General features: G+C 45.5%; 1 non-coding gene and 50 pseudogenes across 1 annotated transcript; all 51 read right to left on the bottom strand.

Moving 5' to 3' along the window:
* Window positions 1-604: 604 nt before the first annotated feature.
* LOC140291138 (5S ribosomal RNA) lies at window positions 605-723 on the bottom strand (annotated as a pseudogene).
* A 269-nt stretch (window positions 724-992) lies between these two features.
* On the bottom strand, window positions 993-1,111 carry LOC140315151 (5S ribosomal RNA; annotated as a pseudogene).
* Window positions 1,112-1,380: 269 nt separating this feature from the next.
* On the bottom strand, window positions 1,381-1,499 carry LOC140292530 (5S ribosomal RNA; annotated as a pseudogene).
* Window positions 1,500-1,768: 269 nt separating this feature from the next.
* Window positions 1,769-1,887, bottom strand: LOC140296350 (5S ribosomal RNA; annotated as a pseudogene).
* A 269-nt stretch (window positions 1,888-2,156) lies between these two features.
* LOC140287666 (5S ribosomal RNA) lies at window positions 2,157-2,275 on the bottom strand (annotated as a pseudogene).
* Window positions 2,276-2,544: 269 nt separating this feature from the next.
* On the bottom strand, window positions 2,545-2,663 carry LOC140315162 (5S ribosomal RNA; annotated as a pseudogene).
* Window positions 2,664-2,932: 269 nt separating this feature from the next.
* LOC140303984 (5S ribosomal RNA) lies at window positions 2,933-3,051 on the bottom strand (annotated as a pseudogene).
* Window positions 3,052-3,320: 269 nt separating this feature from the next.
* On the bottom strand, window positions 3,321-3,439 carry LOC140292532 (5S ribosomal RNA; annotated as a pseudogene).
* A 272-nt stretch (window positions 3,440-3,711) lies between these two features.
* Window positions 3,712-3,830, bottom strand: LOC140300988 (5S ribosomal RNA; annotated as a pseudogene).
* A 269-nt stretch (window positions 3,831-4,099) lies between these two features.
* Window positions 4,100-4,218, bottom strand: LOC140295489 (5S ribosomal RNA; annotated as a pseudogene).
* Window positions 4,219-4,487: 269 nt separating this feature from the next.
* Window positions 4,488-4,606, bottom strand: LOC140294908 (5S ribosomal RNA; annotated as a pseudogene).
* A 269-nt stretch (window positions 4,607-4,875) lies between these two features.
* On the bottom strand, window positions 4,876-4,994 carry LOC140318222 (5S ribosomal RNA; annotated as a pseudogene).
* A 269-nt stretch (window positions 4,995-5,263) lies between these two features.
* On the bottom strand, window positions 5,264-5,382 carry LOC140288890 (5S ribosomal RNA; annotated as a pseudogene).
* A 647-nt stretch (window positions 5,383-6,029) lies between these two features.
* Window positions 6,030-6,148, bottom strand: LOC140293520 (5S ribosomal RNA; annotated as a pseudogene).
* Window positions 6,149-6,417: 269 nt separating this feature from the next.
* On the bottom strand, window positions 6,418-6,536 carry LOC140310880 (5S ribosomal RNA; annotated as a pseudogene).
* Window positions 6,537-7,192: 656 nt separating this feature from the next.
* On the bottom strand, window positions 7,193-7,311 carry LOC140291139 (5S ribosomal RNA; annotated as a pseudogene).
* Window positions 7,312-7,580: 269 nt separating this feature from the next.
* Window positions 7,581-7,699, bottom strand: LOC140315173 (5S ribosomal RNA; annotated as a pseudogene).
* Window positions 7,700-7,968: 269 nt separating this feature from the next.
* Window positions 7,969-8,087, bottom strand: LOC140292533 (5S ribosomal RNA; annotated as a pseudogene).
* A 269-nt stretch (window positions 8,088-8,356) lies between these two features.
* Window positions 8,357-8,475, bottom strand: LOC140296435 (5S ribosomal RNA; annotated as a pseudogene).
* A 269-nt stretch (window positions 8,476-8,744) lies between these two features.
* Window positions 8,745-8,863, bottom strand: LOC140315184 (5S ribosomal RNA; annotated as a pseudogene).
* Window positions 8,864-9,132: 269 nt separating this feature from the next.
* On the bottom strand, window positions 9,133-9,251 carry LOC140303989 (5S ribosomal RNA; annotated as a pseudogene).
* A 269-nt stretch (window positions 9,252-9,520) lies between these two features.
* Window positions 9,521-9,639, bottom strand: LOC140292534 (5S ribosomal RNA; annotated as a pseudogene).
* Window positions 9,640-9,911: 272 nt separating this feature from the next.
* On the bottom strand, window positions 9,912-10,030 carry LOC140300999 (5S ribosomal RNA; annotated as a pseudogene).
* A 269-nt stretch (window positions 10,031-10,299) lies between these two features.
* Window positions 10,300-10,418, bottom strand: LOC140295490 (5S ribosomal RNA; annotated as a pseudogene).
* Window positions 10,419-10,687: 269 nt separating this feature from the next.
* LOC140294909 (5S ribosomal RNA) lies at window positions 10,688-10,806 on the bottom strand (annotated as a pseudogene).
* A 269-nt stretch (window positions 10,807-11,075) lies between these two features.
* On the bottom strand, window positions 11,076-11,194 carry LOC140318225 (5S ribosomal RNA; annotated as a pseudogene).
* A 269-nt stretch (window positions 11,195-11,463) lies between these two features.
* On the bottom strand, window positions 11,464-11,582 carry LOC140288891 (5S ribosomal RNA; annotated as a pseudogene).
* A 647-nt stretch (window positions 11,583-12,229) lies between these two features.
* On the bottom strand, window positions 12,230-12,348 carry LOC140293521 (5S ribosomal RNA; annotated as a pseudogene).
* A 269-nt stretch (window positions 12,349-12,617) lies between these two features.
* Window positions 12,618-12,736, bottom strand: LOC140305261 (5S ribosomal RNA; annotated as a pseudogene).
* Window positions 12,737-13,005: 269 nt separating this feature from the next.
* On the bottom strand, window positions 13,006-13,124 carry LOC140303993 (5S ribosomal RNA; annotated as a pseudogene).
* A 269-nt stretch (window positions 13,125-13,393) lies between these two features.
* On the bottom strand, window positions 13,394-13,512 carry LOC140292535 (5S ribosomal RNA; annotated as a pseudogene).
* A 272-nt stretch (window positions 13,513-13,784) lies between these two features.
* LOC140301010 (5S ribosomal RNA) lies at window positions 13,785-13,903 on the bottom strand (annotated as a pseudogene).
* Window positions 13,904-14,172: 269 nt separating this feature from the next.
* LOC140295491 (5S ribosomal RNA) lies at window positions 14,173-14,291 on the bottom strand (annotated as a pseudogene).
* Window positions 14,292-14,560: 269 nt separating this feature from the next.
* Window positions 14,561-14,679, bottom strand: LOC140294911 (5S ribosomal RNA; annotated as a pseudogene).
* A 269-nt stretch (window positions 14,680-14,948) lies between these two features.
* Window positions 14,949-15,067, bottom strand: LOC140289061 (5S ribosomal RNA; annotated as a pseudogene).
* Window positions 15,068-15,336: 269 nt separating this feature from the next.
* Window positions 15,337-15,455, bottom strand: LOC140296273 (5S ribosomal RNA; annotated as a pseudogene).
* A 269-nt stretch (window positions 15,456-15,724) lies between these two features.
* On the bottom strand, window positions 15,725-15,843 carry LOC140299689 (5S ribosomal RNA; annotated as a pseudogene).
* Window positions 15,844-16,112: 269 nt separating this feature from the next.
* On the bottom strand, window positions 16,113-16,231 carry LOC140292898 (5S ribosomal RNA; annotated as a pseudogene).
* A 269-nt stretch (window positions 16,232-16,500) lies between these two features.
* LOC140288987 (5S ribosomal RNA) lies at window positions 16,501-16,619 on the bottom strand (annotated as a pseudogene).
* Window positions 16,620-16,882: 263 nt separating this feature from the next.
* Window positions 16,883-17,001, bottom strand: LOC140294264 (5S ribosomal RNA; annotated as a pseudogene).
* Window positions 17,002-17,264: 263 nt separating this feature from the next.
* On the bottom strand, window positions 17,265-17,383 carry LOC140293045 (5S ribosomal RNA; annotated as a pseudogene).
* A 272-nt stretch (window positions 17,384-17,655) lies between these two features.
* Window positions 17,656-17,774, bottom strand: LOC140298757 (5S ribosomal RNA). Its single transcript, XR_011914374.1, has one exon. It is a non-coding gene; the product is annotated as a 5S ribosomal RNA (ribosomal RNA).
* A 269-nt stretch (window positions 17,775-18,043) lies between these two features.
* Window positions 18,044-18,162, bottom strand: LOC140300010 (5S ribosomal RNA; annotated as a pseudogene).
* Window positions 18,163-18,431: 269 nt separating this feature from the next.
* LOC140293906 (5S ribosomal RNA) lies at window positions 18,432-18,550 on the bottom strand (annotated as a pseudogene).
* A 269-nt stretch (window positions 18,551-18,819) lies between these two features.
* LOC140308819 (5S ribosomal RNA) lies at window positions 18,820-18,938 on the bottom strand (annotated as a pseudogene).
* Window positions 18,939-19,207: 269 nt separating this feature from the next.
* LOC140295941 (5S ribosomal RNA) lies at window positions 19,208-19,326 on the bottom strand (annotated as a pseudogene).
* A 269-nt stretch (window positions 19,327-19,595) lies between these two features.
* LOC140293047 (5S ribosomal RNA) lies at window positions 19,596-19,714 on the bottom strand (annotated as a pseudogene).
* A 272-nt stretch (window positions 19,715-19,986) lies between these two features.
* Window positions 19,987-20,105, bottom strand: LOC140299270 (5S ribosomal RNA; annotated as a pseudogene).
* A 269-nt stretch (window positions 20,106-20,374) lies between these two features.
* On the bottom strand, window positions 20,375-20,493 carry LOC140299873 (5S ribosomal RNA; annotated as a pseudogene).
* A 269-nt stretch (window positions 20,494-20,762) lies between these two features.
* Window positions 20,763-20,881, bottom strand: LOC140288694 (5S ribosomal RNA; annotated as a pseudogene).
* Window positions 20,882-21,153: 272 nt separating this feature from the next.
* LOC140299600 (5S ribosomal RNA) lies at window positions 21,154-21,272 on the bottom strand (annotated as a pseudogene).
* Between the last annotated feature and the right edge of the window lie 4,829 nt (window positions 21,273-26,101).

The following is a 26,101-nucleotide window of genomic DNA, read 5'->3' on the forward strand; positions in this document are numbered from 1 at the left end:
CTCTGTGTAACCAGATAATTGCCGAAAAAGGCTGACTTGTAGTGGGTTCATCTTCATCCTTGATGTGATTATTCTCTTCAGCTGAAACTGAGACTCTCAGATCACCTCGTGTCTATCAACAAAGCAGCAGCAGCTGAAGATGACCAACTTCTTCACGTGTCACAGGGTGATCAGACGTTGCAACAAAAGACATGCAGGTGGTAGAGAGAAGAGAAAAAGCTTACAGCACCTGGTATTCCCAAGATGTCTCCCATCCAAGTACTAACCAGGTACAACCTTCTTGGTGTCCGAGATCAGGCGAGGTCGGGCTTATTCAGGGTGGTGTGGCCGTAAGCAACAATGTCTCTGACAAATGTGCATTATATAGGTACTGGAATCATACGGTTCCTCTATGCAACCAGATAATTGCCGAGAAAGGCTGATGTGTAGCGGGCAAATCATCTTCTCTGATGTGATCATTCTCTGCAACTGAAACTGAGACTCTCAGATCACTTTGTGTCAGCCAACAAAGCAGCAGCAGCTGAATATGACCAACTTCCTCATGTGTCACAGGGTGATCAGACGTTGCAACAAAAGACATGCAGGTTGTAGAGAGAAGAGAAAACGCTTACAGCACCTGGTATTCCCAAGCAGTCTCCCATCCAAGTACTAAGGAGGCTCAACCCTGCTTGGCTTCCGAGATCAGACGAGGTCGGGCATGTTCAGGGTGGTGTGGCCGTAAGCAACAATGTGTCTGACAAATGTGCATTATATAACTACAGGAATCATACGGTTCCTCTATGTAACCAGATAATTGCTGAGAAAGGCTGATGTGTAGTCGGCACATCTTCTTCCCTGACGTGATTATTCTCTTCAGTTGAAACTGAGACTCTCAGATCACTTCGTGTCTTCCAACAAAGCAGCAGCAGCTGAAGATGGCCAACTTCCTCGTGTGTCACAGGGTGATCAGACGTTGCAACAAAAGACATGCAGGTTGTAGAGAGAAGAGAAAACGCTTACAGCACCTGGTATTCCCAAGCAGTCTCCCATTAAAGTACTAACCAGGCCCAACCCTCCTTGGCTACCGAGATCAGACGAGGTCGGGCATGTTCAGGGTGGTGTGGCCGTAAGCAACAATGTCTGTGACAAATGTGCATTATATAGGTACTGGAATCATACGGTTCCTCTATGTAACCAGATAATTGCCGAGAAAGGCTGACTTGTAGTGGGCACATCTTCTTCCCTCATGTGATCATTCTCTGCAGCTGAAACTGAGACTCTCAGATCACTTCGTGTCTGCCAACAAAGCAGCAGAAGCTGAAGATGACCAACTTCCTCATGTGTCACAGGGTGATCAGACGTTGCAACAAAAGACATGCAGGTGGTTGAGAGAAGAGAAAAAGCTTACAGCACCTGGTGTTCCCAAGCTGTCTCCCATCCAAGTACTAACCAGGTACAACCCTGTTTGGCGTCCGAGATCAGACGAGGTCGGGCTTATTCAGGGTGGTGTGGCCGTAAGCAACAATGTCTCTGACAAATGTGCATTATATAGGTACTGGAATCATACGGTTCCTCTATGCAACCAGATAATTGCCGAGAAAGGCTGATGTGTAGCGGGCAAATCATCTTCTCTGATGTGATCATTCTCTGCAACTGAAACTGAGACTCTCAGATCACTTTGTGTCAGCCAACAAAGCAGCAGCAGCTGAAGATGACCAACTTCCTCATGTGTCACAGGGTGATCAGACGTTGCAACAAAAGACATGCAGGTGGTAGAGAGAAGAGAAAAAGCTTACAGCACCTGGTATTCCCAGAATGTCTACCATCCAAGTACTAACCAGGCCCAAACCTCCTTGGCTTCTGAGATCAGATGAGGTTGGGCATATTCAGGGTGGTGTGGCCGTAAGCAACCATAACTGTGACAAATGTGCATTATATAGGTACTGGAATCATACGGTTCCTCTATGCAACCAGATAATTGCCGAGAAAGGCTGATGTGTAGCGGGCAAATCATCTTCTCTGATGTGATCATTCTCTGCAACTGAAACTGAGACTCTCAGATCACTTTGTGTCAGCCAACAAAGCAGCAGCAGCTGAAGATGACCAACTTCCTCATGTGTCACAGGGTGATCAGACGTTGCAACAAAAGACATGCAGGTGGTCGAGAGAAGAGAAAAAGCTTACAGCACCTGGTATTCCCAAGAGGTCTTCCATCCAAGTACTAAGGAGGCTCAACCCTGCTTGGCTTCCGAGATCAGACGAGGTCGGGCATGTTCAGGGTGGTGTGGCCGTAAGCAACAATGTGTCTGACAAATGTGCATTATATAACTACAGGAATCATACGGTTCCTCTATGTAACCAGATAATTGCTGAGAAAGGCTGATGTGTAGTCGGCACATCTTCTTCCCTGACGTCATTATTCTCTTCAGTTGAAACTGAGACTCTCAGATCACTTCGTGTCTTCCAACAAAGCAGCAGCAGCTGAAGATGGCCAACTTCCTCGTGTGTCACAGGGTGATCAGACGTTGCAACAAAAGACATGCAGGTTGTAGAGAGAAGAGAAAACGCTTACAGCACCTGGTATTCCCAAGCAGTCTCCCATTAAAGTACTAACCAGGCCCAACCCTCCTTGGCTACCGAGATCAGACGAGGTCGGGCATGTTCAGGGTGGTGTGGCCGTAAGCAACAATGTCTGTGACAAATGTGCATTATATAGGTACTGGAATCATACGGTTCCTCTATGTAACCAGATAATTGCCGAGAAAGGCTGACTTGTAGTGGGCAAATCTTCTTCCCTCATGTGATTATTCTCTGCAGCTGAAACTGAGACTCTCAGATCACTTCGTGTCTACCAACAAAGCAGCAGCAGCTGAAGATGACCAACTTCCTCATGTGTCACAGGGTGATCAGACGTTGCAACAAAAGACATGCAGGTGGTAGAGAGAAGAGAAAAAGCTTACAGCACCTGGTGTTCCCAAGAGGTCTCCCATCCAAGTACTAACCAGGTACAACCCTGTTTGGCGTCCGAGATCAGACGAGGTCGGGCATGTTCAGGGTGGTGTGGCCGTAAGCAACAATGTCTCTGACAAATGTGCATTATATAGGTACTGGAATCATACGGTTCCTCTATGTAACCAGATAATTGCCGAGAAAAGCTGATAAGTAGTGGGCACATCTTCTTCCCTGACGTGATTATTCTCTCGAGCTGAAACTGAGACTCTCAGATCACTTTGTGTCTGCCAACAAAGCAGCAGCAGCTGAAGATGACCAACTTCCTCATGTGTCACAGGGTGATCAGACGTTGCAACAAAAGACATGCAGGTGGTAGAGAGAAGAGAAAAAGCTTACAGCACCTGGTGTTCCCAAGCTGTCTCCCATCCAAGTACTAACCAGGTACAACCCTGTTTGGCGTCCGAGATCAGACGAGGTCGGGCTTATTCAGGGTGGTGTGGCCGTAAGCAACAATGTCTCTGACAAATGTGCATTATATAGGTACTGGAATCATACGGTTCCTCTATGCAACCAGATAATTGCTGAGAAAGGCTGATGTGTAGCGCGCAAATCATCTTCTCTGATGTGATCATTCTCTGCAACTGAAACTGAGACTCTCAGATCACTTTGTGTCTGCCAACAAAGCAGCAGCAGTAACTGAAGATGACCAACTTCCTCATGTGTCACAGGGTGATCAGACGTTGCAACAAAAGACATGCAGGTGGTAGAGAGAAGAGAAGAAGCTTACAGCACCTTGTATTCCCAAGCGGTCTCCCATCCAAGTACTAACCAGCCCCAACCCTGCTTGGCTTCCGAGATCAGACGAGGTCGGGCATATTCAGGGTGGTGTGGCCGTAAGCGACAATTTCTGTGACAAATGTGCATTATATAGGTAATGGAGTCATACGGTTCCTCTATGTAACCAGATAATTGCCGAGAAAGGCTGATGTGTAGTGGGCACATCTTGTTCCCTGACGTGATAATTCTCTCCAGCTGAAAATGAGACTCTCAGATCACTTTGTGTCTGCCAACAAAGCAGCAGAAGCTGAAGATGACCAACTTCCTCATGTGTCACAGGGTGATCAGACGTTGCAACAAAAGACATGCAGGTGGTAGAGAGAAGAGAAAAAGCTTACAGCACCTGGTATTCCAAAGCAGTCTCCCATCTAAGTACTAACCAGGCCCAACCGTGCTTGGCTTCCGTGATCGGACAAGGTCGGATATGTTGAGGGTGGTGTGGCCGTAAGCAACAAAGTCTGTGACAAATGTGCATTATATTGGTACTGGAATCATACAGTTCCTCTATGTAACCAGATAATTGCCGAGAAAGGCTGATGTGTAGTGGGCATATCTTCTTCCCTGATGTGATTATTCTCTCCAGCTGAAACTGAGACTCTCAGATCACTTCGTGTCTGCCAACAAAGCAGCAGCAGCTGAAGATGACCAACTTCTTCACGTGTCACAGGGTGATCAGACGTTGCAACAAAAGACATGCAGGTGGTAGAGAGAAGAGAAAAAGCTTACAGCACCTGGTATTCCCAAGCTGTCTCCCATCCAAGTACTAAGCAGGCTCAACCCTGCTTGGCTTCCGAGATCAGACAAGGTCGGGCATGTTCAGGGTAGTGTGGCCGTAAGAAACAATGTGTCTGACAAATGTGCATTATATAAGTACAGGAATCATACGGTTCCTCTATGTAACCAGATAATTGCTGAGAAAGGCTGATGTGTAGTGGGCACATCTTCTTCCCTGACGTGATTATTCTCTTCAGCTGAAACTGAGACTCTCAGATCACTTCGTGTCTTCCAACAAAGCAGCAGCAGCTGAAGATGGCCAACTTTCTCATGTGTCACAGGGTGATCAGACGTTGCAACAAAAGACATGCAGGTTGTAGAGAGAAGAGAAAATGCTTACAGCACCTGGTATTCCCAAGCAGTCTCCCATTAAAGTACTAACCAGGCCCAACCCTCCTTGGCTTCCGAGATCAGACGAGGTCGGGCTTATTCAGGGTGGTATGGCCGTAAGGAACAATTTCTGTGACAAATGTGCATTATATAGGTACTGGAATCATACAATTCCTCTATGTAACCAGATAATTGCAGAGAAAGGCTGACTTGTTATGGGCACATCTTCTTCCCTGATGTGATTATTCTCTGCAGCTGAAACTGAGACTCTCAGATCACTTCGTGTCTGCCAACAAAGCAGCAGCAGCTGAAGATGACCAACTTCCTCATGTGTCACAGGGGGATCAGACGTTGCAACAAAAGACATGCAGGTGGTCGAGAGAAGACAAAAAGCTTACAGCTCCTGGTATTCCCAAGCGGTCTCCCATTTAAGTACTAACCAGGCCCAACCCTCCTTGGCTTCCGAGATAAGACGAGGTCGGGCATGTTCAGGGTGGTGTGGCCGTAAGCAACAATGTCTGTGACAAATGTGCATTATATAGGTACTGGAATCATACGGTTCCTCTATGTAACCAGATAATTGCAGAGAAAAGCTGACTTGTAGTGGGCACATCTTCTTCCCTGACGTGATTATTCTCTGCAGCTGAAACTGAGACTCTCAGATCACTTCGTGTCTGCCAACAAAGCAGCAGCAGCTGAAGATGACCAACTTCCTCATGTGTCACAGGGTGATCAGACGTTGCAACAAAAGACATGCAGGTGGTAGAGAGAAGAGAAAAAGCTTAAAGCACCTGGTATTCCCAGGCAGTCTACCTTCCAAGTACTAACCAGGCCCAAACCTGCTTGGCTTCCGAGATCGTGCTTATTCAGGGTGGTGTGGCTGTAAGCAACAATATATGTGACAAATGTGCCTTATATAAGTACTGGAATCATACACTTCCTCTATGTAACCAGATAATTGCCGAGAAAGGCTGACTTGTAGTGGGCACATCTTCTTCCCTGATGTGATTATTCTCTGCAGCTGAAACTGAGACTCTCAGATCACTTTGTGTCTGCCAACAAAGCAGCAGCAGCTGAAGATGACCAACTTCCTCATGTGTCACAGGGTGATCAGACGTTGCAACAAAAGACATGCAGGTGGTAGAGAGAAGAGAAAAAGCTTACAGCACCTGGTATTCCAAAGCAGTCTCCCATGTAAGTACTAACCAGGCCCAACCGTGCTTGGCTTCCGAGATCGGACAAGGTCGGATATGTTGAGGGTGGTGTGGCCGTAAGCAACAAAGTCTGTGACAAATGTGCATTATATTGGTACTGGAATCATACAGTTCCTCTATGTAACCAGATAATTGCAGAGAAAGGCTGATGTGTAGTGGGCATATCTTCTTCCCTGATGTGATTATTCTCTCCAGCTGAAACTGAGACTCTCAGATCACTTTGTGTCTGCCAACAAAGCAGCAGCAGCTGAAGATGACCAACTTCCTCATGTGTCACAGGGTGATCAGACGTTGCAACAAAAGACATGCAGGTTGTAGAGAGAAGAGAAAACGCTTACAGCACCTGGTATTCCCAAGCAGTCTCCCATCCAAGTACTAACCAGGCCCAACCCTCCTTGGCTTCTGAGATCAGACGAGGTCAGACATATTCAGGGTGGTTTGGCCGTAAGCAACAATCTCTGTGACAAATGTGCATTATATAGGTACTGGAATCATACAGTTCCTCTGTGTAACCAGATAATTGCCGAAAAAGGCTGACTTGTAGTGGGTTCATCTTCATCCTTGATGTGATTATTCTCTTCAGCTGAAACTGAGACTCTCAGATCACCTCGTGTCTATCAACAAAGCAGCAGCAGCTGAAGATGACCAACTTCTTCACGTGTCACAGGGTGATCAGACGTTGCAACAAAAGACATGCAGGTGGTAGAGAGAAGAGAAAAAGCTTACAGCACCTGGTATTCCCAAGATGTCTCCCATCCAAGTACTAACCAGGTACAACCTTCTTGGTGTCCGAGATCAGGCGAGGTCGGGCTTATTCAGGGTGGTGTGGCCGTAAGCAACAATGTCTCTGACAAATGTGCATTATATAGGTACTGGAATCATACGGTTCCTCTATGCAACCAGATAATTGCCGAGAAAGGCTGATGTGTAGCGGGCAAATCATCTTCTCTGATGTGATCATTCTCTGCAACTGAAACTGAGACTCTCAGATCACTTTGTGTCAGCCAACAAAGCAGCAGCAGCTGAATATGACCAACTTCCTCATGTGTCACAGGGTGATCAGACGTTGCAACAAAAGACATGCAGGTTGTAGAGAGAAGAGAAAACGCTTACAGCACCTGGTATTCCCAAGCAGTCTCCCATCCAAGTACTAAGGAGGCTCAACCCTGCTTGGCTTCCGAGATCAGACGAGGTCGGGCATGTTCAGGGTGGTGTGGCCGTAAGCAACAATGTGTCTGACAAATGTGCATTATATAACTACAGGAATCATACGGTTCCTCTATGTAACCAGATAATTGCTGAGAAAGGCTGATGTGTAGTCGGCACATCTTCTTCCCTGACGTGATTATTCTCTTCAGTTGAAACTGAGACTCTCAGATCACTTCGTGTCTTCCAACAAAGCAGCAGCAGCTGAAGATGGCCAACTTCCTCGTGTGTCACAGGGTGATCAGACGTTGCAACAAAAGACATGCAGGTTGTAGAGAGAAGAGAAAACGCTTACAGCACCTGGTATTCCCAAGCAGTCTCCCATTAAAGTACTAACCAGGCCCAACCCTCCTTGGCTACCGAGATCAGACGAGGTCGGGCATGTTCAGGGTGGTGTGGCCGTAAGCAACAATGTCTGTGACAAATGTGCATTATATAGGTACTGGAATCATACGGTTCCTCTATGTAACCAGATAATTGCCGAGAAAGGCTGACTTGTAGTGGGCACATCTTCTTCCCTCATGTGATCATTCTCTGCAGCTGAAACTGAGACTCTCAGATCACTTCGTGTCTGCCAACAAAGCAGCAGAAGCTGAAGATGACCAACTTCCTCATGTGTCACAGGGTGATCAGACGTTGCAACAAAAGACATGCAGGTGGTTGAGAGAAGAGAAAAAGCTTACAGCACCTGGTGTTCCCAAGCTGTCTCCCATCCAAGTACTAACCAGGTACAACCCTGTTTGGCGTCCGAGATCAGACGAGGTCGGGCTTATTCAGGGTGGTGTGGCCGTAAGCAACAATGTCTCTGACAAATGTGCATTATATAGGTACTGGAATCATACGGTTCCTCTATGCAACCAGATAATTGCCGAGAAAGGCTGATGTGTAGCGGGCAAATCATCTTCTCTGATGTGATCATTCTCTGCAACTGAAACTGAGACTCTCAGATCACTTTGTGTCAGCCAACAAAGCAGCAGCAGCTGAAGATGACCAACTTCCTCATGTGTCACAGGGTGATCAGACGTTGCAACAAAAGACATGCAGGTGGTAGAGAGAAGAGAAAAAGCTTACAGCACCTGGTATTCCCAGAATGTCTACCATCCAAGTACTAACCAGGCCCAAACCTCCTTGGCTTCTGAGATCAGATGAGGTTGGGCATGTTCAGGGTGGTGTGGCCGTAAGCAACAATGTGTCTGACAAATGTGCATTATATAACTACAGGAATCATACGGTTCCTCTATGTAACCAGATAATTGCTGAGAAAGGCTGATGTGTAGTCGGCACATCTTCTTCCCTGACGTCATTATTCTCTTCAGTTGAAACTGAGACTCTCAGATCACTTCGTGTCTTCCAACAAAGCAGCAGCAGCTGAAGATGGCCAACTTCCTCGTGTGTCACAGGGTGATCAGACGTTGCAACAAAAGACATGCAGGTTGTAGAGAGAAGAGAAAACGCTTACAGCACCTGGTATTCCCAAGCAGTCTCCCATTAAAGTACTAACCAGGCCCAACCCTCCTTGGCTACCGAGATCAGACGAGGTCGGGCATGTTCAGGGTGGTGTGGCCGTAAGCAACAATGTCTGTGACAAATGTGCATTATATAGGTACTGGAATCATACGGTTCCTCTATGTAACCAGATAATTGCCGAGAAAGGCTGACTTGTAGTGGGCAAATCTTCTTCCCTCATGTGATTATTCTCTGCAGCTGAAACTGAGACTCTCAGATCACTTCGTGTCTACCAACAAAGCAGCAGCAGCTGAAGATGACCAACTTCCTCATGTGTCACAGGGTGATCAGACGTTGCAACAAAAGACATGCAGGTGGTAGAGAGAAGAGAAAAAGCTTACAGCACCTGGTGTTCCCAAGAGGTCTCCCATCCAAGTACTAACCAGGTACAACCCTGTTTGGCGTCCGAGATCAGACGAGGTCGGGCATGTTCAGGGTGGTGTGGCCGTAAGCAACAATGTCTCTGACAAATGTGCATTATATAGGTACTGGAATCATACGGTTCCTCTATGTAACCAGATAATTGCCGAGAAAAGCTGATAAGTAGTGGGCACATCTTCTTCCCTGACGTGATTATTCTCTCGAGCTGAAACTGAGACTCTCAGATCACTTTGTGTCTGCCAACAAAGCAGCAGCAGCTGAAGATGACCAACTTCCTCATGTGTCACAGGGTGATCAGACGTTGCAACAAAAGACATGCAGGTGGTAGAGAGAAGAGAAAAAGCTTACAGCACCTGGTGTTCCCAAGCTGTCTCCCATCCAAGTACTAACCAGGTACAACCCTGTTTGGCGTCCGAGATCAGACGAGGTCGGGCTTATTCAGGGTGGTGTGGCCGTAAGCAACAATGTCTCTGACAAATGTGCATTATATAGGTACTGGAATCATACGGTTCCTCTATGCAACCAGATAATTGCTGAGAAAGGCTGATGTGTAGCGCGCAAATCATCTTCTCTGATGTGATCATTCTCTGCAACTGAAACTGAGACTCTCAGATCACTTTGTGTCTGCCAACAAAGCAGCAGCAGTAACTGAAGATGACCAACTTCCTCATGTGTCACAGGGTGATCAGACGTTGCAACAAAAGACATGCAGGTGGTAGAGAGAAGAGAAGAAGCTTACAGCACCTTGTATTCCCAAGCGGTCTCCCATCCAAGTACTAACCAGCCCCAACCCTGCTTGGCTTCCGAGATCAGACGAGGTCGGGCATATTCAGGGTGGTGTGGCCGTAAGCGACAATTTCTGTGACAAATGTGCATTATATAGGTAATGGAGTCATACGGTTCCTCTATGTAACCAGATAATTGCCGAGAAAGGCTGATGTGTAGTGGGCACATCTTGTTCCCTGACGTGATAATTCTCTCCAGCTGAAAATGAGACTCTCAGATCACTTTGTGTCTGCCAACAAAGCAGCAGAAGCTGAAGATGACCAACTTCCTCATGTGTCACAGGGTGATCAGACGTTGCAACAAAAGACATGCAGGTGGTAGAGAGAAGAGAAAAAGCTTACAGCACCTGGTATTCCAAAGCAGTCTCCCATCTAAGTACTAACCAGGCCCAACCGTGCTTGGCTTCCGTGATCGGACAAGGTCGGATATGTTGAGGGTGGTGTGGCCGTAAGCAACAAAGTCTGTGACAAATGTGCATTATATTGGTACTGGAATCATACAGTTCCTCTATGTAACCAGATAATTGCCGAGAAAGGCTGATGTGTAGTGGGCATATCTTCTTCCCTGATGTGATTATTCTCTCCAGCTGAAACTGAGACTCTCAGATCACTTCGTGTCTGCCAACAAAGCAGCAGCAGCTGAAGATGACCAACTTCTTCACGTGTCACAGGGTGATCAGACGTTGCAACAAAAGACATGCAGGTGGTAGAGAGAAGAGAAAAAGCTTACAGCACCTGGTATTCCCAAGCTGTCTCCCATCCAAGTACTAAGCAGGCTCAACCCTGCTTGGCTTCCGAGATCAGACAAGGTCGGGCATGTTCAGGGTAGTGTGGCCGTAAGAAACAATGTGTCTGACAAATGTGCATTATATAAGTACAGGAATCATACGGTTCCTCTATGTAACCAGATAATTGCTGAGAAAGGCTGATGTGTAGTGGGCACATCTTCTTCCCTGACGTGATTATTCTCTTCAGCTGAAACTGAGACTCTCAGATCACTTCGTGTCTTCCAACAAAGCAGCAGCAGCTGAAGATGGCCAACTTTCTCATGTGTCACAGGGTGATCAGACGTTGCAACAAAAGACATGCAGGTTGTAGAGAGAAGAGAAAATGCTTACAGCACCTGGTATTCCCAAGCAGTCTCCCATTAAAGTACTAACCAGGCCCAACCCTCCTTGGCTTCCGAGATCAGACGAGGTCGGGCTTATTCAGGGTGGTATGGCCGTAAGGAACAATTTCTGTGACAAATGTGCATTATATAGGTACTGGAATCATACAATTCCTCTATGTAACCAGATAATTGCAGAGAAAGGCTGACTTGTTATGGGCACATCTTCTTCCCTGATGTGATTATTCTCTGCAGCTGAAACTGAGACTCTCAGATCACTTCGTGTCTGCCAACAAAGCAGCAGCAGCTGAAGATGACCAACTTCCTCATGTGTCACAGGGGGATCAGACGTTGCAACAAAAGACATGCAGGTGGTCGAGAGAAGACAAAAAGCTTACAGCTCCTGGTATTCCCAAGCGGTCTCCCATTTAAGTACTAACCAGGCCCAACCCTCCTTGGCTTCCGAGATAAGACGAGGTCGGGCATGTTCAGGGTGGTGTGGCCGTAAGCAACAATGTCTGTGACAAATGTGCATTATATAGGTACTGGAATCATACGGTTCCTCTATGTAACCAGATAATTGCAGAGAAAAGCTGACTTGTAGTGGGCACATCTTCTTCCCTGACGTGATTATTCTCTGCAGCTGAAACTGAGACTCTCAGATCACTTCGTGTCTGCCAACAAAGCAGCAGCAGCTGAAGATGACCAACTTCCTCATGTGTCACAGGGTGATCAGACGTTGCAACAAAAGACATGCAGGTGGTAGAGAGAAGAGAAAAAGCTTAAAGCACCTGGTATTCCCAGGCAGTCTACCTTCCAAGTACTAACCAGGCCCAAACCTGCTTGGCTTCCGAGATCGTGCTTATTCAGGGTGGTGTGGCTGTAAGCAACAATATATGTGACAAATGTGCCTTATATAAGTACTGGAATCATACACTTCCTCTATGTAACCAGATAATTGCCGAGAAAGGCTGACTTGTAGTGGGCACATCTTCTTCCCTGATGTGATTATTCTCTGCAGCTGAAACTGAGACTCTCAGATCACTTTGTGTCTGCCAACAAAGCAGCAGCAGCTGAAGATGACCAACTTCCTCATGTGTCACAGGGTGATCAGACGTTGCAACAAAAGACATGCAGGTGGTAGAGAGAAGAGAAAAAGCTTACAGCACCTGGTATTCCAAAGCAGTCTCCCATGTAAGTACTAACCAGGCCCAACCGTGCTTGGCTTCCGAGATCGGACAAGGTCGGATATGTTGAGGGTGGTGTGGCCGTAAGCAACAAAGTCTGTGACAAATGTGCATTATATTGGTACTGGAATCATACAGTTCCTCTATGTAACCAGATAATTGCAGAGAAAGGCTGATGTGTAGTGGGCATATCTTCTTCCCTGATGTGATTATTCTCTCCAGCTGAAACTGAGACTCTCAGATCACTTTGTGTCTGCCAACAAAGCAGCAGCAGCTGAAGATGACCAACTTCCTCATGTGTCACAGGGTGATCAGACGTTGCAACAAAAGACATGCAGGTGGTAGAGAGAAGAGAAAAAGCTTACAGCACCTGGTATTCCCAAGCAGTCTCCCATTAAAGTACTAACCAGGCCCAACCCTCCTTGGCTACCGAGATCAGACGAGGTCGGGCATGTTCAGGGTGGTGTGGCCGTAAGCAACAATGTCTGTGACAAATGTGCATTATATAGGTACTGGAATCATACGGTTCCTCTATGTAACCAGATAATTGCCGAGAAAGGCTGACTTGTAGTGGGCAAATCTTCTTCCCTCATGTGATTATTCTCTGCAGCTGAAACTGAGACTCTCAGATCACTTCGTGTCTACCAACAAAGCAGCAGCAGCTGAAGATGACCAACTTCCTCATGTGTCACAGGGTGATCAGACGTTGCAACAAAAGACATGCAGGTGGTAGAGAGAAGAGAAAAAGCTTACAGCACCTGGTGTTCCCAAGAGGTCTCCCATCCAAGTACTAACCAGGTACAACCCTGTTTGGCGTCCGAGATCAGACGAGGTCGGGCATGTTCAGGGTGGTGTGGCCGTAAGCAACAATGTCTCTGACAAATGTGCATTATATAGGTACTGGAATCATACGGTTCCTCTATGTAACCAGATAATTGCCGAGAAAAGCTGATAAGTAGTGGGCACATCTTCTTCCCTGACGTGATTATTCTCTCGAGCTGAAACTGAGACTCTCAGATCACTTTGTGTCTGCCAACAAAGCAGCGGCAGCTGAAGATGACCAACTTCCTCATGTGTCACAGGGTGATCAGACGTTGCAACAAAAGACATGCAGGTGGTAGAGAGAAGAGAAAAAGCTTACAGCACCTGGTGTTCCCAAGCTGTCTCCCATCCAAGTACTAACCAGGTACAACCCTGTTTGGCGTCCGAGATCAGACGAGGTCGGGCTTATTCAGGGTGGTGTGGCCGTAAGCAACAATGTCTCTGACAAATGTGCATTATATAGGTACTGGAATCATACGGTTCCTCTATGCAACCAGATAATTGCTGAGAAAGGCTGATGTGTAGCGCGCAAATCATCTTCTCTGATGTGATCATTCTCTGCAACTGAAACTGAGACTCTCAGATCACTTTGTGTCTGCCAACAAAGCAGCAGCAGTAACTGAAGATGACCAACTTCCTCATGTGTCACAGGGTGATCAGACGTTGCAACAAAAGACATGCAGGTGGTAGAGAGAAGAGAAGAAGCTTACAGCACCTTGTATTCCCAAGCGGTCTCCCATCCAAGTACTAACCAGCCCCAACCCTGCTTGGCTTCCGAGATCAGACGAGGTCGGGCATATTCAGGGTGGTGTGGCCGTAAGCGACAATTTCTGTGACAAATGTGCATTATATAGGTAATGGAGTCATACGGTTCCTCTATGTAACCAGATAATTGCCGAAAAAGGCTGATGTGTAGTGGGCACATCTTGTTCCCTGACGTGATAATTCTCTCCAGCTGAAAATGAGACTCTCAGATCACTTTGTGTCTGCCAACAAAGCAGCAGAAGCTGAAGATGACCAACTTCCTCATGTGTCACAGGGTGATCAGACGTTGCAACAAAAGACATGCAGGTGGTAGAGAGAAGAGAAAAAGCTTACAGCACCTGGTATTCCAAAGCAGTCTCCCATCTAAGTACTAACCAGGCCCAACCGTGCTTGGCTTCCGTGATCGGACAAGGTCGGATATGTTGAGGGTGGTGTGGCCGTAAGCAACAAAGTCTGTGACAAATGTGCATTATATTGGTACTGGAATCATACAGTTCCTCTATGTAACCAGATAATTGCCGAGAAAGGCTGATGTGTAGTGGGCATATCTTCTTCCCTGATGTGATTATTCTCTCCAGCTGAAACTGAGACTCTCAGATCACTTCGTGTCTGCCAACAAAGCAGCAGCAGCTGAAGATGACCAACTTCTTCACGTGTCACAGGGTGATCAGACGTTGCAACAAAAGACATGCAGGTGGTAGAGAGAAGAGAAAAAGCTTACAGCACCTGGTATTCCCAAGCTGTCTCCCATCCAAGTACTAAGCAGGCTCAACCCTGCTTGGCTTCCGAGATCAGACAAGGTCGGGCATGTTCAGGGTAGTGTGGCCGTAAGAAACAATGTGTCTGACAAATGTGCATTATATAGGTACTGGAATCATACGGTTCCTCTATGCAACCAGATAATTGCCAAGAAAGGCTGATATGTAGTGGGCACATCTTGTTCCCTGACGTGATAATTTTCTCCAGCTGAAAATGAGACTCTCAGATCACTTCGTGTCTGCCAACAAAGCAGCAGAAAATGAAGATGACCAACTTCCTCATGTGTCACAGGGTGATCATACGTTGCAACAAAAGACATGCAGGTGGTTGAGAGAAGAGAAAAAGCTTACAGCACCTGATAATCCCAAGGGGTCTCCCATCCAAGTACTAAACAGGCCCAACCCTAATTGGCTTCCAAGATCAGACGAGGTCGGGCATATTCAGGGTGGTGTGGCCGTAAACAACCATGTCTGTGACAAATATAAATTGTATAGGTACAGGAATCATACGGTTCCTCTATATAACCAGATAATTGCCAAGAAAGGCTGACTTGTAGTGAGCACATCTTCTTCCCTGACGTGATCATTCTCTTCAGCTGAAACTGAGACTCTCAGATCACTTCATGTCTGCCAACAAAGCAGCAGCAGCTGAAGATGACCAACTTCCTCATGTGTCACAGGGCGATCAGACATTGCAGAAAAAGACATGCAGGTGGTAGAGAGAAGAGAAAAAGCTTACAGCACCTGGTATTCCCAAGCGGTCTAACATTCAAGTACTAACAAGGCCCAACCCTGCTTGGGTTCCGAGATTAGACGAGGTCGGGCATATTCAGGGTGGTGTGGCCGTAAGTAACAATGTCTGTGACAAATGTGCATTATATAGGTACTGGAATCATACGGTTCCTCTATGCAACCAGATAATTGCCGAAAAAGGCTGACTTGTAGTGGGTTCATCTTCTTCCCTGATGTGATTATTCTCTGGTACTGAAACTGAGACTCTCAGATCACTTTGTGTCTGCCAACAAAGCAGCAGCAGCTGAAGATGACCAACTTCCTCATGTGTCACAGGGCGATCAGACATTGCAACAAAAGACATGCAGGTGGTAAAGAGAAGAGAAAAAGCCTACAGCACCTGGTATTCCCAAGCGGTCTCCCATTCAAGTACTAACCAGGCCAAACCCTGCTTGGCTTCCGAGATCAGATGAGGTCGGGCTTATTCAGGGTGGTATGGCCGTAAGTAACAATCTCTCTGAAAAATGTTTATAATATAGGTACTGGAATCATACGGTTCCTCTATATAACCAGATAATTGCAGAGAAAGGCTGATGTGTAGCGGGCATATCATCTTCTCTGATGTGATCATTCTCTTCAGCTGAAACTGAGACTCTCAGATCACTTCGTGTCTGCCAACAAAGCAGCAGCAGCTGAAGATGACCAACTTCCTCATGTGTCACAGGGTGGTCAGACGTTGCAACAAAAGACATGCAGGTGGTAGAGAGAAGAGAAAAAGCTTACAGCACCTGGTATTCCCAAGCAGTCTCCCATTCAAGTACTAACAAGGCCCAACCCTGCTTGGCTTCCAAGATGAGACGAGGTCGGGCATGTTCAGGGTGGTGTGGCCGTAAGCAACAATGTCTGTGACAAATGTGCATTATATAGGTACTGGAATAATACAGTTCCTCTATGTAACCAGATAATTGTCGAGAAAGGCTAACTTGTAGTGGGCACATCTTCTTCCCTGATGTGATTATTCTCTCCAGCTGAAACTGAGACTCTCAGATCACTTCGTGTCTGCCAACAAAGCAGCAGCAGCTGAAGATGACCAACTTCCTCATGTGTCACAGGGTGGTCAGACGTTGCAACAAAAGACATGTAGGTGGTAGAGAGAAGAGAAAAAGCTTACAGCACCTGGTATTCGCAAGCGGTCTCCCATTCAAGAACTAACCAGGCCCAACCCTGCTTGGCTTCCGAGATCAGACGAGGTTGAGCTTATTCAGGGTGGTGTGGCTGTAAGCAACGCTATCTGTTACAAATGTGTATTATATAGGTACTGGAATCATACACTTCCTCTATGTAACCAGATAATTGCCGAGAAAGGCTGACTTGTAGTGGGCACATCTTCTTCCCTGATGTGATTATTCTCTGCAGCTGAAACTCTGAGATCACTTTGTGTCTGCCAACAAAGCAGCAGCAGCTGAAGATGACCAACTTCCTCACGTGTCACAGGGCGATCAGACATTGCAACAAAAGACATGTAGGTGGTAGAGAGAAGAGAAAAAGCTTACAGCACCTGGTATTCCCAAGTGGTGTCCCATTAAAGTACTAACCAGGCCCAGCCCTCCTTGGCTTCCGAGATCAGACAAGGTCAGACATATTCAGGGTGGTTTGGCCGTAAGTAACAATCTCCGTGACAAATGTGCATTATATAGGCAATGGAATCATACACTTCCTCTATGTAACCAGATAATTGCCAAGAAAGGCTGACTTGTAGTGGGCACATCTTCTTCCCTGATGTGATTATTCTCTGCAGCTGAAACTCTGAGATCACTTTGTATCTGCCAACAAAGCAGCAGCAGCTGAAGATGACCAACTTCTTCACGTGTCACAGGGTGATCAGACGTTGCAACAAAAGACATGGAGGTGGTAGAGAGAAGAGAAAAAGCTTACAGCACCTGGTATTCCCAAGCGGTGTCCCATCAAAGTACTAACCAGGCCCAGCCCTCCTTGGCTTCCGAGATCAGACAAGGTCAGACATATTCAGGGTGGTTTGGCCGTAAGTAACAATCTCCGTGACAAATGTGCATTATATAGGCAATGGAATCATACACTTCCTCTATGTAACCAGATAATTGCCGAGAAAGGCTGACTTGTAGTGGGCACATCTTCTTCCCTGATGTGATTATTCTCTGCAGCTGAAACTGAGACTCTCAGATCACTTCGTGTCTGCCAACAAAGAAGCAGCAGCAGCTGAAGATGACCAACTTCCTCATGTGTCACAGGAGGATCAGACGTATCCACAAAAGACATGAAGGTGGTAGAGAGTAGAGAAGAAGCTTACAGCACCTGGTATTCCCAAGTGGTCTCCCATCCAAGTACTAACCAGGCCCAACCCTGCTTGGCTTCCGAGATCAGATGAGGTGGGGCATTTTCCGGGTGGTGTGGCCGTAAGCAGCAATGTCTCTGACAAATGTGCATTATATAGGTACTGGAATCATACGGTTCCTCTATGCAACCAGATAATTGCCGAGAAAGTTTGATGTGTAGCGGGTAAATCATCTTCTCTGATGTGATCATTCTCTGCAACTGAAACTGAGACTCTCAGATCACTTCATGTCTGCCAACAAAGCAGCAGCAGCTGAAGATGACCAACTTCCTCATGTGTCACAGGGTGGTCAGACGTTGCAACAAAAGACATGCAGGTGGTTGAGAGAAGAGAAAAAGCTTACAGCACCTGGTATTCCCAAGCGGTCTCTCATCCAAGTACTAACCAGGCACAACCCTGCTTGGCTTCCGAGATCAGACGAGGTCGGGCATATTCAGGGTGGTGTGGCCGTAAGCAACAATGTCTGTGACAAATGTGCATTATATAGGTACTGGAATCATACAGTTCCTCTATGTAACCAGATTATTGCCGAGAAAAGCTGATAAGTAGTGGGCACATCTTCTTCCCTGACGTGATTATTCTCTCGAGCTGAAACTGAGACTCTCAGATCACTTCGTGTCAGCCAACAAAGCAGCAGCAGCTGAAGATGACCACCTTCCTCATGTGTCACAGGGTGATCAGACGTTGCAACAAAAGACATGCAGGTGGTAGAGAGAAGAGAAAAAGCTTACAGCACCTGGTATTCGCAAGCGGTCTCCCATTCAAGAACTAACCAGGCCCAACCCTGCTTGGCTTCCGAGATCAGACGAGGTTGAGCTTATTCAGGGTGGTGTGGCGGTAAGCAACGATATCTGTTACAAATGTGTATTATATAGGTACTGGAATCATACACTTCCTCTATGTAACCAGATAATTGCCGAGAAAGGCTGACTTGTAGTGGGCACATCTTCTTCCCTGATGTGATTATTCTCTGCAGCTGAAACTGAAACTCTGAGATCACTTTGTGTCTGCCAACAAAGCAGCAGCAGCTGAAGATGACCAACTTCTTCGCGTGTCACAGGGTGATCAGACGTTGCAACAAAAGACATGGAGGTGGTAGAGAGAAGAGAAAAAGCTTACAGCACCTGGTATTCCCAAGCGGTCTCCCATCCAAGTACTAACCAGGCACAACCCTGCTTGGCTTCCGAGATCAGACGAGGTTAGGCATATTCAGGGTGGTGTGGCCGTAAGCAACAATGTCTGTGACAAATGTAAATTGTATAGGCACTGGAATCATACGGTTCCTCTATATAACCAGATAATTGCAGAGAAAGGCTGATAAATAGTGGGCACATCTTCTTCCCTGACGTGATTATTCTCTCCAGCTGAAAATGAGACTCTCAGATCACTTCGTGTCTGCCAACAAAGCAGCAGCAGCTGAAGATGACCAACTTCCTCATGTGTCACAGGGCGATCAGACCTTGCAACAAAATACATGCAGGTGGTAGAGAGAAGAGAAAAAGCTTACAGCACCTGGCATTCCCAAGGGGTCTCCCATTCAAGTACTAACCAGGCCCAACCCTGCTTGGGTTCCGAGATTAGTCGAGGTCGGGCATATTTACGGTGGTGTGGCCGTAAGTAACAATGTCTGTGAAAAATGTGCATTATATAGGTACTGGAATAATACAGTTCCTCTATGTAACCAGATAATTGCAGGGAAAGGCTAACTTGTTGTGGGCACATCTTCTTCCTTGATGTGATTATTCTCTGCAGCTGAAACTGAGACTCTCAGATCACTTCGTGTCTGCTAACAAAGCAGCAGCAGCTGAAGATGACCAACTTCCTCATGTGTCACAGGGCGATCAGACATTGCAACCAAAGACATGCAGGTGGTAGAGAGAAGAGAAAAAGCTTACAGCACCTGGTATTCCCAAGCGGTGTCCCATCAAAGTACTAACCAGGCCCAGCCCTCCTTGGCTTCCGAGATCAGACAAGGTCAGACATATTCAGGGTGGTTTGGCCGTAAGTAACAATCTCCGTGACAAATGTGCATTATATAGGCAATGGAATCATACACTTCCTCTATGTAACCAGATAATTGCCTAGAAAGGCTGACTTGTAGTGGGCACATGTTCTTCCCTGATGTGATTATTCTCTGCAGCTGAAATTGAGACTCTCAGATCACTTCGTGTCTGCCAACAAAGAAGCAGCAGCAGCTGAAGATGACCAACTTCCTCATGTGTCACAGGAGGATCAGACGTTGCCACAAAAGACATGAAGGTGGTAGAGAGTAGAGAAGAAGCTTACAGCACCTGGTATTACCAAGTGGTCTCCCATCCAAGTACTAACCAGGCCCAACCCTGCTTGGCTTCCGAGATCAGACGAGGTCGGGCATGTTCCGGGTGGTGTGGCCGTAAGCAGCAATGTCTCTGACAAATGTGCATTATATAGGTCCTGGAATCATACGGTTCCTCTATGCAACCAGATAATTGCCGAGAAAGGCTGATGTGTAGCGGGTAAATCATCTTCTCTGATGTGATCATTCTCTGCAACTGAAACTGAGACTCTCAGATCACTTCATGTCTGCCAACAAAGCAGCAGCAGCTGAAGATGACCAACTTCCTCATGTGTCACAGGATGATCAGACGTTGCAACAAAAGACATGGAGGTGGTAGAGAGAAGAGAAGAAGCTTACAGCACCTGGTATTCCCAAGCAGTCTCCCATCCAAGTACTAACCAGGCCCAACCCTCCTTGGCTACCGAGATCAGACGAGGTCGGGCATGTTCAGGGTGGTGTGGCCGTAAGCAACAATGTCTGTGACAAATGTGCATTATATAGGCAATGGAATCATATGGTTCCTCTATGTAACCAGATAATTGCCGAGAAAGGCTGATATGTAGTGGGCACATCTTGTTCCCTGACGTGATAATTCTCTCTAGCTGAAAATGAGACTCTCAGATCACTTCGTGTCTGCCAACAAAGCAGCAGCAGCTGAAGATGACCAACTTCCTCATGTGTCACAGGGTGATCAGACGTTGCAACAAAAGACATGCAGGTGGTTGAGAGGAGAGAAAAAGCTTACAGCACCTGGTATTCCCAAGCTGTATACCAACAAAGTACTAACCAGGCCCAACACTGCTTGGCTTCCGAGATCAGACGAGGTCGGGCATATTCAGGGTGGTGTGGCCGTAAGCGACAATGTCTTTGACAAATGTGCATTATATAGGTAATGGAATCATACGGTTCCTCTATGTAACCAGATAATTGCCGAGAAAGGCTGACTTGTAGTGGGCAAATCTTCTTCCCTCATGTGATCATTCTCTGCAGCTGAAACTGAGACTCTCAGATCACTTCGTGTCTGCCAACAAAGCAGCAGCAGCTGCTGAAGATGACCAACTTCCTCATGTGTCACAGGGTGATCAGACGTTGCAACAAAAGACATGCAGGTGGTCGAAAGAAGAGAAAAAGCTTACAGCACCTGGTATTCCCAAGAGGTCTTCCATCCAAGTACTAACCAGGCCCAACCGTGCTTGGCTTCCGAGATCAGACGAGGTCGGGCATGTTCAACGTGGTGTGGCCGTAAGCAACAATGTCACTGACAAATGTGCATCATATAGGTACTGGAATCATACGGTTCCTCTATGCAACTAGATAATTGCAGAGAAAGGCTGATGTGTAACGGGCATATCATCTTCTCTGATGTGATCATTCTCTGCAGCTGAAACTGAGACTCTCAGATCACTTCGTGTCTGCCAACAAAGCAGCAGCTGAAGATGACCACCTTCCTCATGTGTCACAGGGTGATCAGACGTTGCAACAAAAGGTGGTAGAGAGAAGAGAAAAAGCTTAAAGCACCTGGTATTCCCAGGCAGTCTACCATCCAAGTACTAGTAGTAGTAAAAATAAAAAGGATGGAAAACATTCAAGAAAAGTGCAAATGAAGCAAGGTTTTTTGGTATAACTATCATGTATTATTCATTTGAACTTTTTTAGAACTTTGAACATTTACAAAACATAAGTAAGATCTCAATCTCAGCTCGGCTGCTGACTACTTGGTCCTGGGGCCTGCTGCTGTCTAGCTCTGGTTCATTCCCGTTTAGGAGATAGCTGATGATTAATGTCATCCTCTTCTAAAAGTCACTGTCAGACTCTGAATTTGATCTTCATATTCTGAAACCTCTTTCTTGACCAAAATCAATTTCAAGGCCTTGTGTGCGATGAATCTTTTGGTTGTTGCGGAGAATCGGTTGTATTAGTAGTTATCACTGGGAAAGCTATATTTATTGCCCCCCCCCCCCAAAAAAAAAAGAGGAGGGGAAAAAAGAGGGAAAATGAAAAATGTGCAGGAATATGATTACAGGTGCAAGTGCTTGAATGTCGGTTTGACACATGCACACGTGTATAATTACAACAAACAGTTTGAAAGTAGTGTTTCTTTTACAGATCACCAAGAAGCTGGCTGGCGCTATTGGGGACAGTGCTGCATGGATGATAAACATCGGCAACGAGTTTGGCCAGGTTCTGAACTCTGTTCTGACAACGGGTGAAGGTGCAGGGTTGGAAGAGTTGTGCCATGGCATCGTCACTCGATACAAGAATGCGGGCCAAGCTGAACCTGAGGTCATCTATGTTGACCGGGACTGCTGCAGCCAGTCAGGTGGGTAAAAATGATAAAATTCTTTATCAAATATACGTTTGAAAAACTGTGTGCCACACACACACACACTGTTACCACTCCACTTGTGGGAGGAGTGGTACTGGCAATTGGGCAGCGGCTGACTTTGTTTTTCACAGGTGTGTCTTCAGTGGTCAAACTCTTCCACCCATGGAGGTCTGCAGTGCGCTTGGACAGCTTCCATTTCATGCGACGTTTTAACTGCGGCGTTAAGTTTACGTTAAGTGTCTGTCTGTCTGTCTGTCTGTTCGCAGATGATTGCTCGTCTGTTACTGTGTGATTATTGTTACAATGTTAATAAAGTTTGATAATTTTACTTGAACCAAGAACAGCCTTCACATTTTTATTTAATTTCCCTTTGCAAAACAGGACGACAGTGAGTGTGAGTGACATCCATTTAATGCAATTGTCAAAAGTGAAGCCAGAATTACTTGGAGAATTATTTTACATTTATCAACAAAACCCAACACTCTTTGTCTCAACCAAAGATTTTTTAAAAATACTTTCTTTGCTCAATTTGGAATTTGTTTCATTCACTTGTGTTGCACAAATAGTGATACAGATAGATAGCTAGTCTCTCAAATAATTGAGTGTACCAAAAAAAGAGGGGAAAAATGATGGGAGGCTTATTTACATTTACAGTTATACACATGTTGTGTGCTCCCCCCTACAGTAGGCTTTAGTAAAGTCCAAAGCACTGTGGTATGTTGGGGTGTTGCCACAATACAGGTTCGAATCCCACAAGAAACATGAAAATTAAACAGATGATAAACCTTGCAATAAGTGCAGAGGTGTGTGTAAACAATGTTGAGAAGATAAGAGAATAGAGAAAAGTGGATAAAGTGTACGTTTTTTCTCCTTTTCTTTTTCTCTCTCCCCCCCCCTCCTTCCTCTTTTTTTCCTTTTCCCCCCTTTCGGGCAGTCCCTTTTGCCCCTTTTTTGGCCGAAAGGTTAGCACTCTGGACTTTGAATCCAGTGATCCGAGTTCAAATCTCGGTGGAACCTACAGGTGTGCTGTCATGTTTGTGTTCTGGAAAGAAAATGAGTGGATGAGGTTAGTCAGTTGTCAAGTCACACCAGAGTGTGTGATTGACCAATTCCAAAGAGAGGGCTTAAATTGTTTAATGTTGAAAAAGTGAAACATTCAGCTGAGAGGGTCTGTGCTATTTGCCTTCTCACCTCCGGGTGTCACTAATTGAATCTATTTGATTTCTTCTTCCATATTAATTTGCAATGCATATATTTTTCCATGCTCTCCGTTTGGAATTTGGACACAGAAGCCAAAGGAGAAGGAAACAGGAAAAACAATCCCATGGTAACAATCAGCGACAAGGAGAACTACTCAAAAGCCTACATAATTAACCCGGTGCCCAACCATGGGCCAACCAATCATCCAATCAAGGAGCGGCAATTTCTGCCGGCCGGGATCTGAGCGCCAACTCCATGCGGTGCGCACAAGTTGGTACTGATTTAGGAAAAAGAGGATTGTACAATTTTACTCCTTGGTATGGATACTCTTTCAAAAAAGTCCAAAAAATAAAATATGTGGTTGACAAAACTGTGTGACTCAGTCCTTCAACACAAAAGGCAGGCAAAGGAAAATCAGCTGTCCTCTCTATCTAATCATAGGAGGATGGCCTGACTACGATCAGGGACCTGAGCAGCAAAGAATAGATAGACATGATAAATAGTTATATATATATATACATATATATATGTACATACTAGTCTCCAATACTACTATGATAAAAAGAGATCCAATGTACAGGTCTAAGTTGTACAGGAATGTGTTGTAGAAATTTGTTCTATATTTTTGTTGTAAATCCACAACAGGTTTCATCATCTGCTAATCCTGAAGGAGACACTAGTTGTAAAGGAATTTATTAATACATAAAAATGCTTATATTATAAGACTGAAACATCCTTGAACAGCAGATCACTGTAAAGACATACATATAATATTGTGATTATGTCAGTGGGTCAACAATTTTGTAAAGGCAACTTTACATAAAAAAATTTAAAATCTTGTAAAAATATAACAATGTAAACATAAAAACAGCAACCTCAAAACAAAACATAGCATGTTACCTGGATGGAAAACCATGCGTCTCTACAGCCTGAAGGAAGAAATCTTGGGCTGTTGATGACTTGTTGTTATTGGTAGCATGTCGGTACATGATCTTTGTGAGCATTTGGAAAACATAAAAACCACAGAAACACATTAAACATTAACTACAATAATATAAGAATAATAAATGAATGAAATATTGTTCCATGTGTAATGTTAGACTTAAAGCTATACTTACCTTTCTGGCATGTAGCACGGCACTTATTAAAAATTTAAACATGAAAAACTCCCCCTCCCTCCAAAGTCTCACCCTCTTCCCCCTGCCTGACCTGTGACGCTCCCTTCCTCCCTGACGTGTGAGGTGAGAAAGTGATGGTGCGTTCCATCTCCCCCGGATGTCGGAGCGGAGAATGTTGTCAAGTTATCAGCGGTCCAGTTACCACGTCCATCAAGGCTATTCTTGTGCTTGCCGTGTCCGAATATAAACAACTTGTGATCTACAACGGCCTGCGTTGTAGTTCGCGTGTAATTTCAACACCTGGTGGCTTGCTTTTCCATTTTAGTGCGCCATAAGCTTATTAGGAGCATTTTAAGCTTACAAAAGAAAAGTATAGCTTTAAATAAATTAAGTTGAATATTATATCACACACTATAATCTCCATGGGGACACTGACCTTTCTTGAAGAGACATCTATTCCAAACATTACCACACCATATCTGTTCAATAAAAATGTATCAATTGTTTAACGCAGCTACATCGTGGTCCATTACACCAGATTCCAGAACTCTGCAGAATGTATGCCATAGACCATTTTTTAAATCAATATATAAATATATAATGTCCATGTGATGTCCTTTGCTGTCAGCTTACCTGATCAACTTGTGGTTGGTATCTATATGTACGAGTGACAGAGGAGCTGCGACATTGTAGGTCCTTCTCACAACACATCCGAGGCTTGTCATTCTCTGTAGTATTCCTACCCTATCAACCCGGTGCATCGAATCCCACACTCTGTCCACTGAACTCTGTGGCCTAAAGCCCTAAGACGACCTTTTACCATTCTGTGACCTGTAGGAAAAGAAGTGAAAACCACTTTTATTTAAGATATATTGATTGATAATCATGTAAACAAACAATTTAGGCATTTAACTTTTTCTCAGGTATACATGCTATGATGACCGTTGCTATGATAATGTCCAGGACTCTCCACTAAGGCACAGAAAATTTAAAAAATAATATTGATAGCCTTTAGGCTATAAAAATAGCAGTCATTAAAGTAGCCGGCCCTCAGCTAGACTTAGTTGTGGAGCCTATATGGCCGGCAATTTCAAATGTTACTTTTATGGCACAAATCTTTTTATAATGCTATGGACAAGTGCATGATATAATTCAAATAAAAACTTTCTGTAAAAAGCACCAACCCAAATTCTGGGAGTCTTGCTTGATGGCAGAGACCAAGCTGTCAAGTTCATCATCTGTCATTTTACTGTAGCCTTCCCTTTTTGAGAGGCCCCACTGTCGCATTCTGCGTTTCAGTGTTCTCACTGATACACCAGCAGTGTGGAAATACAGGGGGCAGAGAGGTCAATTTCAATCAAATGCTGGACGTGGTCTTTGGAAAAAAACATATGCTGGCTTGTTCACAGATACGAGACTTGTGTTCTTTTCAC

This window comes from Leuresthes tenuis, unplaced genomic scaffold, assembly GCF_036924035.1.
Source record: "Leuresthes tenuis unplaced genomic scaffold, fLeuTen1.0.hap1 SCAF_1, whole genome shotgun sequence".
In the NCBI taxonomy this organism is placed as follows: Eukaryota; Metazoa; Chordata; class Actinopteri; order Atheriniformes; family Atherinopsidae; genus Leuresthes; species Leuresthes tenuis.